The following is a 9,134-nucleotide window of genomic DNA, read 5'->3' on the forward strand; positions in this document are numbered from 1 at the left end:
TCAAATATTCTTTTCCCTCAGCCTTTAGCCAAAATCATGTTGTTCCCTCATCCCTCATGCTTCTCCAGAGGGGAAAAAAAATGCAGGTGAGCCGTTGGTTTGGTAAGATGGTTTTGAGTCATTTGTGATACACTTTTTTGCCAAAGGTGTATTTCTACTGACAGCTTTAGCTGTATTTAATAACACCCTGGAGGCATTCAAACACAGTGCTCGGGTCTCTGTAGAACAGGGGTGCCCCCGTCTATTAGAATAAGCCGTGTATGAGGACAGTAACACCCTTTGGAGATTTTCCTTTCAGGGAGCTGTGGCAGACCTTTTCCAAGTGGCCTGGCTGTGTTAGCTGCTCCTGAAATGTTTCTTCAGTGAGAGGCTACATGAGAGGAAAAGTTGGACCAGCGCAGCTGCCTATTCAATCATCGTCGCCGTAGCGGTGTGATGGGTCACTTGGTGTTCTCCTTTCTGTTAAAAGTGGGGTTTTCATTTAGCACACTGGCAGTGTGCTGTCAAATTGAACTAAACCAGAACAGGGAGGGGGAAAAACCCAAAACATGCCCAAATCCAATCTGCTTGCACTAATATCTCAATTTCCACTGGTAGCATTTCCTGATGTGGAGAAAACCCACATCTCATTATTGTTTGAGTCCTGTGAGGGAGTGTTTGGCTCACACTAAGTGCCTTAAGTATCTGAAGACCAGGGCTGATAATATCCAGCCTAGCTTTTGAAGGATTAGTGACAGGGTAGTCCTATAAAATTGAGTAACAAGTGAGTGGAGTCTAAATACTTAATGAAATAGAGAATTAAAATGATGCCAAAAGTGCATCCTTAATGTAAGCACTTCAAGATCATTTTGATGATCGGGACAGATAAGATAGAAGTCTATTCAGCAAAATAAGAAATATGAAAAATACAGCCATATTATGATTTCTGTAGATTTTCTCTTAAGTCTGACAGTTCTTCAACAGTCTAGAAGGCTATGGTCCATCAGACTGCAGCATTTTATGAGGCTGTGTGTGTGTTTTTGTGTTTTACACAGAATTATTACTATCTTATGGGCAGCCTGCAACCAGAACTTTAACATATGTTTTCACCACGAACTAAACTGCTGTCTAGTTAAACAGTTCAAGTTTATACAAACTCTGTTAACAGCCAAAATATAATGTAAACATGTATTCATCTTGAAGAATCCTCAGACGCCTTGCAGAAGCATGTTGCAGAGGCCTACCCATACCATTTCAGAGACTTTAACCTATTAGAACAGAACAGACAATCGCAGTTGGAAGGGACCTATGATGATCATCTAGTTGAACTGCCTCACCAGTTCAGAGCTGACCAAGCTGAAGCATGTTGTTAAGGGCATTGTCCAAATGTTTCTTAAACACTGTCAGGCTTGGGGCATCAACCACCTCTCTAGGAAGCCTGTTCCAGTGTTCGACCACCCTCTCAGTAAAGAAACACTTCCTAATGTCCAGTCTTAAACCTCCCTTGGCACGCTTTTGAGTGATTCCCATGTGTCCTATCACTGGGTATGAGGGAGAAGAGATCAACACCTCCCTTTTCACTTCTCTTCCTCAGGAAGCTGTAAAGAGCAATGAGGTTGCCCCTCAGCTTCCTTTTCTCCAAATTAGACGAGCCCAGAGTCCTTATCTGATCCTTATAGTACATTACTTCCAGCCCTTTACACCAGCATTGTTGCCCTCCTCTAGATGTACTCAAGGACCTTCACATCCTTCTTAAACCGCAGGGCCCAGAACTGCACACAGCGCTCCAGGTGAGACCACACCAACACTGAATACAGTGGGGTAATCACCTCTTTTGACAATCTGGTTACACTGTGTTTAATGCACCCCAGGATGCAGTTTGCCCTTTTGGCTGCCAGGGCAATTAATAAGAGTATTGATTAATTTAAGCCACATCTGACGTAAGTAGTGGCCAATCCTTTAAATAAAAACATTGCAGACAGTGGAGATGAAAGAGCAACAGAGAACCTTTCTACTGTTAAAGTAAGTGCTACCAGATCATTACTATTAGCAAGAACAGAAAAAAATATTCCTCTATGCCTCATCTGCAGACTCAGACAGATGGGTTCAGGCAATCTAGCTGTACCGATTGAAGATACTGTCCTCCCATCCTAGCAGGCTATACCAACCTCAGCTGGAGATTTTAATCTTTTTCTCAAGGTTGGCAGAAGAAATTACTTTTCGTGTCTTAGTGGCTTGGGTTCAGAGTCTGGCATCTTACCTTAAATTTCTTATGATATGGGTTAGGAGCAAAGGCAATCTGAAAGGTAATCTCAGGGAAATCAGAACAGCAGCCTCTCAGAAACCAGCATATCCTCACTGTGTAGCCATGACAGTCCAGGTATAATCAATGAATTGAAGTCACAGATATGAGCATATTCCATTCTTCTGAAGTTTACACTACAATCAGCCAAAGGGAAGCAACAGACAGCTGTGGGTTCTAAAAGATCCAGCCAGACAACCGTTTGCCTGAATTACAGGTCTGAAGACCCTCAGATTCTGGGCTTTATGGAAGCAACCGAGGCAGGAGCACATTCCCTTATGCCAGCAGTATGAGCTCCTCTGACAGGTGAAGCAGGCATCTGGGTTTATTAAACCACCACTAAGACTTAACAGATTTGATCTGTCAACACCTCAAAAGACTAAGTCAGTATCAAATTTATCTAGTGCAAGTCAGAAAGCAGATAGTTTGGTACCTATAATTCCATTACAGGAAAAAGAAAAAAAAAAAAAAAGAGGAAGATTAATGAAACAAAAATACATTCTGGATGGGGGAGAAAGTAATACACAATGAGATCACTGCTCTTGTTTTCCAGTTTTCCTCTGTATTTAAGTGGTTTGTTGATCCAATGTCAATAGAGATAGATCCATTTTTTTCTTCAGTGCTTCATTTGACTTTATACATGCTGATGAAAAAGACACATGGATTAAGCATCCACTAAGAAGAATAAAAACAACTCATATAAGGGCAGTATAAAGCTCTGAGATTCTCTAGTTGCATGTTCTAGACTACTTCTATGCAGAGTCATTGCACTTAACAGCTTAATCTATTGATCTGTTTTAACTGTCCTGGATATTGCTAGGATGCCTGTTCCTCTTTTTCTAGGAAGTTCTCTATTTGTCTGATGTCCAAGCATTTATCAAAACTGGACAAGCTCCTTTCAAAACTCAGAACCCAGAGATAATAAAATATGTCAGTGCTAATCTACAACTGCAAAGAGTCCTGTACAAAGCAGAAACATCTGGCAACTAGAAAATACAGGACAGCCACAGTAGTATAAAATATTTAGCTTTAACTGCAAATTTCTGAAAACAATTCTGACTACCTAGTTAGAAAATTTCCACTTAATATGCTTATTTGAATAGATTATTATAAAAAATAGTTTTCTTAGGATACATTTGAAAGCATTAGACAGCAGTTTCATTTTATTCTTAGTGTTCTCTACAAAAGATAGGAATCTAATTTGTATATAATTAGGTAATTACTGCACTGGAACATATTGAGTTCTTGAAACACATCTTGAGTCATTCTATATTCTGCTGATTTTGTAGGAATTTCTTTTACATACATGCTGTTGTGTGAGTGTGGGACTGGCAAAACTGTGTGACTTACTTTAGTAGTATAAGCTCTTTAGCCTGACTATGGATATGGATTAGTTAGCACAGCTCAGCCTCTCTGAGTAGATGACCTCAAAGGGAAGAAGGCTAAAATATAGTAATTAATATTTTCATAAGACAACTCAGTTTCTAAAGCGTCTTAATTAAAGACAGACATGAGGATGAGGTCCTGCCTAAATTAAACATAGATGTTACTGAATAACAGAATTAAGAAAGCACTCTTCATGTCCCAGAGTCTTTGACTTTTTTGAAGATGTACAGATTGGGAAGGAGTTAGGTTTGGCTTTTAGGTTTTGGGTTTTTATTCCCAGTGACTTGTGGGTAACTTTAAAGTCCCCAGAAAAGAAACACACATGAAGGCCAGGAAACGCTTAGAGGCACAAACATTTTACCTTCCCTCCCACTCAGATTTCCTTCCCTTCAACACCACCGCCTATTCCTCCTCACTCTTTCTTCACATAACCTGTTTTCCCATCCCTTCTCTGTGCTTACTTTGTCAGCTCTCCACACTTTCATTCAAACGTTTCTCTTCTAGTCCCTTTCTTACCTCACACTTCCCGGTCCTGCTCTACTTTGGCTGACTGTTCTGCATTTTTGAGGATAAGATGTTAATGAGAAAAGGAAGGTATTTTGAGGGTTAAAAGCCATTTTACTCTTCCTTACATTGAGACTCACTTTATTTTTAGAGAACTACCCACTTCATGCAAGGTCATCAGGCACCTTCAAAATATGTCAGTCTTCCAAATATATCACCTCTCTGTTCTCAAAGAAAGAATGTTTGCAGCTTTGCTTGGAGATCATATTGCATTTTGGCAGGCCTTACAAGATAAATACAATTTTAATCTAACTGGGAACCTAGGTCAAGTACAAATTATAAAGCTTAATAGATAAGGAGAAATCTGAGGAAAAAAAGTCTCATTTTTCTTCGTAAAGACTTTCTCTATCTTACAGATTCTGCTGATACTGTTTTTTTCCTCTACATGCCCACCATGTTGTACTTCTTTCAGCTATTACTGATGGTAATTTGTTACAAATGATTCCCTTAAGCTTTTATGTTACATCATTATTACTTAGGGTCATAGCATGCCAAACCTTTTGGGTCAGGAAAAAGGCCATCCTCCCCTTTCTGCACTTTCTTCCTCCACCTTGTATTGACACACAAGTTGTTGTTTGTGCAGTCTCTGCAGAAAATCAAATACAAGAATTAGCTGTGTTATCTGTTTTTTGTGGCTTAAAGTGTTTGTTGAACAACTGTCTCAGCCCATAGCATAAGAAGTTAAACATCTGACTAAGCAGTTTACTACTGCTAGATTTGTATTCTGGAATAGAGAGTCCAAATATAAAACAGAGACAGAATTATGTGGGCTGAGGGCAATACACAAAACTGATTTGGGGAAATATGTGTCTGTCAGGTAGGTGTTTCTTGCCTACAACCTTTAGGCAGTAGAGAACTATTTTTAGAAGATTTGCTTGTTATTGCTCTCTCCTCCATAAAAATAGTATTAAAAGATGTTCCCTACAGAAAAAAAATAAAAGCAAGCTTTGCTCTACATATGTGGATTTTTTTTTTCCTTTTTTTGAAGGGCAGGCGGCTTCAGATCATTCTTTTCTTTTCTATCTTCCATTCTTATTGAAACTGAACTCATCTTCATTTCACCTTACCGAATCATTCAGATGGCATGCAGGGAATGCTTGCTTTCTAACCTTTCCTCTGCAAATCAAACAGTTACAAAGACCTTTGTCTTTGGAAGCTAGGAGAATGGTGGTGGTATAAGAACGTAGGCCTAGTTCCCTGCTGTTTAACAGTTGGCTTTGATAAAACACTCAATTTGTAAAGCATAGGTCAGTATCTCTGATGTGACCCTTACAAGCTGCTGAACACTAACCAGTGCCTCCATTCTGGTGCTTATTGCAGCTATGTCCGCTCTGGTTGCTGAGTTCTGCTTTGCAGTAACTCTTGCTTGCACAGTTGCTCTGTCTTCCACACAGTGCAGTGACTGGGTCTCTTACAAAACTCTAAAAAGAGCCTCCTTCTGCTGTACAGCCCTAATCCATGGAACTGTCTTCCTATAGCTTACACAGGGCTACTATCAAGCACATATAGGGTATAACTGAGGTTTTGGAGGAGGGAATTGAAATTACTTACTCTTTATCTCTGTTTCAATGAAATTTTACACAAAAATTTGGCAAAAAGCCCACCTTTTCTTTTTTTGCCAAAACCCCTTTTTCCTACAGTCTATTGATTGCAAGGGGATTATTGGGGGTGAGTGTGGGGATGGTAGAAGCACAATGAAATTAAAATCTGTATCTTTATATAAACTGCACTGGCTAGTGTCCATCTGACATAACTGTTCTCAGCTAGGAACAAAAAGAATACCAGGTCTCTCCCTGCATGTACCATTACCCCAGGGAATGCTGTGAGGAGGAAAACTCTGCTTTAAATGGAGTGGAATAGTTTGTGCCTCTTTGTCTATAACTGTGATGCCACAGACAACTGCAGATCTGCTGTACATTCATTGGTATCATTGCCTCTACATATTAATGTAAGCGAGTTTTGAGTGGGCTTGCAAGCTCTTAACAAGCAACAGTCAGGATTTTCTTAGCATTGCTGTTTACTTCTACTGGTTTCTTGTATTATTAGTGTCGTGTACTAGCATCATGCTGACGCTGGGCAACTCTGGATGGACACCTGGCATCAATACATCATTGCAGTGAAGGATCTGGTAGTGAAGAAGTGTCTGGATTTGGTACTATTTCTAGCTGATCAAGATGTGAAATGACTATCTGGTCAGCTGAATTATGGAATCAGAAGTTCATGGAGGTAACCAACATTCACGTGATGGGAAGCACAGCTAAGTAACTACACGGTTTTCTCACCCATAATGGAGTCTGATGCGCTGTCCAATGATCTGGAATCAGGATAGATCACTTACAGTCTCTCTCTACTGTGCCCCAGTGACTTTTACTACATCTAGAATGAATTTTAATCAGCACACAGCTACACATTCAGATTGAAAGTTTCTGGAAAGACAGTCCCAATGCTTTCACCATGATTTTTTAGTAACACAAGTTATGAAGTTTGGGATTTCCAAAATAAGACTGAGACAGTGAAGGCAGTTGTATTTACATAGCGAATGTTGATCTGGATATGTATGCCTTAATTTCTCTCTGTATATTGGATGTTCAGTCTTATGCAGCCTGAAGAAAACATTCAGATAAAATTATTGTAGAAACATGCATTGACTGATTTTTAGAAATAATTGTGACCAGCAATTCCTGCTAGATTGATGATATGTTTAGCTGATGCTCTCAATAGTTGTGTCTGAAACTCAGTTTGTCACTGTTTGATAGCCTTTACTGACGTAGACTATGTGAAATTGTATGCGGTTCCGTAATTGATTATTTTTTTGTGGCATTCAAATGTCATTGTAATTTTTTGGAACAAATTAATGAACTGCCTTGTCTATCAAGAGAAACAGAGCTGAGAACCATGGAACATGTTTTTTTACAATGTACATGTTGAGAAACAATAAACAATATAAATTCACTGCAAAACAGTCAATGTTAAGTACTAAAATTGGAAAGTAACTATTGGCTAATTTTAAGCAAAATGAGAACCTTGGTGTGTATGGGCTCATGAACATTTGATGTAGTAAGGAGAGTAAGAAATATGAGAAGAGTACTCCATTTTTAAATGGAAATCTATAGCTGAAAAGTTTTTATAAAACATTTTAACTAAGCTACTATCTGGGCCCTCAGTGAGCCCACAGGCTCTAGTTGCCTTGACCCAGCCTGTATCCATCTTTTTCTGTAAGCCCCCTCTGATTTGGAGTAATTTCCCCATCTCCCAGGCTTTGGCTGCCTCTGTTCACAGGCAGCTATGGTGTAGCATAACTGTGTAATTTTGGATCAGACTGCTCCGTGAAGAGCTAGGTCATGAGAAAGCTGTGAGAAACCTCAGATGGGACCAGGATGCACATTTCCATCCATGCACACTCCACCCGTTGGCTCATGAGCTGCATTTCAGCTCAGGCCTTGCTGTCAGTTCCTGCCTGAACTATGTTCCATGTATGTGATGCCTGGCCTCGTACCTTGCCACCTCTGATCTTGCCATCTTGCCTTGTCTCCCAGGGTTGACCTTAGACCTGCCAGGTGTCTGCAGAGTTGTCTGGCCATCAGTGGACTTTTGGTTGAACCTGGTTACTGTCACGAGACCTGCTTTGCTCTTCTTGCTCAGGTGTGTGTGGTTCTACACCCTTGTTAGAAAGGGCATTGCTCCCATCTGCTTGCCATCCTGGCCCATCCTTTTGACTCACCTTCCTTTGCAAAGCAGCTCATTCTTGCTGTTTCCTGACAGCTTAAACCTAGAAACATTTTTCTACATTAGCTTTAAAAGCTGTAATGACACAGGTTTATATAAGATTAACTTTTAGCACAGCAAATGCATAACTGTTTTCTTAGTTATGTGCATGCACCTGTGCCTATCCTGCATTGCTGACAGCAATAAGACTAACAACAGGACAAAGATCAGCTGCACAGAAAGGTAATTTATTTGTGTTCCTCTCTGACTTCACTCATTTGAGCAGCTGCAGAACCAGTTTATTTGAGTAAAGTTACACAGAATTAGGGACTAGGGCCATAAGAAGTAACAAGGAACACATGACTCAGTCATACAAGGAAGGTATATACAAAGAGCAAATTATTCTAGATTAAGAAACTATTTAAGACTGGAAGTGAAAACATCTTATTCCCTTGGTTTAGATTTGGAGCAAATCACTCTATTATTATGGGAGATCATACTAAAAATAAAAAAATCATGTAGGATAAACAAAATCTATATCTATAACATGTTATATCTTAAAAATACACTCTACATGCCAAGCAAAACTAATATGGTATTTAGTAAAAAGTAGCTTAGTAACTCCTCATGCAAAATACAAAAACTTCAGCAGCTATGCCAGCCAATTTTTCATTAATACATAATAGATGCAGAAACGCTGCCTTAACAGATTTTTTGCAGACTTAAATGAATTACCTTATCCCATGCCTCTGCCTGGGCAGCCAGGCTGGTTACTTATTTAGATTTCATCCAACATTCTGGCAATGGGTGGTTCTTCATAGCAGGAAGGAAGGTTGGGAGCCTTTGAGCTGAGTACTAAGCCAGGCTGGTTGTTGATGAAAACAAGGTTGTGGGGTGTCAGTTGTGTAAAGCCATACAATCTGCAGGAGTTCTGTATGGGACTCACAGCGTGCCAGTGATGCCAGGGGAAAAAAAAAAAAGTATAGCCTACAGGAGCAAGAAAGCTAAATTGTACGTGGTAGTTGCACTGGGATAGACATATCATTTCTTAGCCTACCCCTTCTATCTGCTCTGCAGAGACCCTAATTCTCTGTGTGCTGGCATTATGCTGTTTAGCTTGTGCACTGTACAGAACTCTGCCTCATTGCAACATACAGAGACATACCTTACTGCAGGATCTGCACAGGGCGTGTATGTT

The sequence above is a fragment of the Falco cherrug genome, chromosome 4 (genome assembly GCF_023634085.1).
Source record: "Falco cherrug isolate bFalChe1 chromosome 4, bFalChe1.pri, whole genome shotgun sequence".
NCBI lineage: Eukaryota > Metazoa > Chordata > Aves > Falconiformes > Falconidae > Falco > Falco cherrug.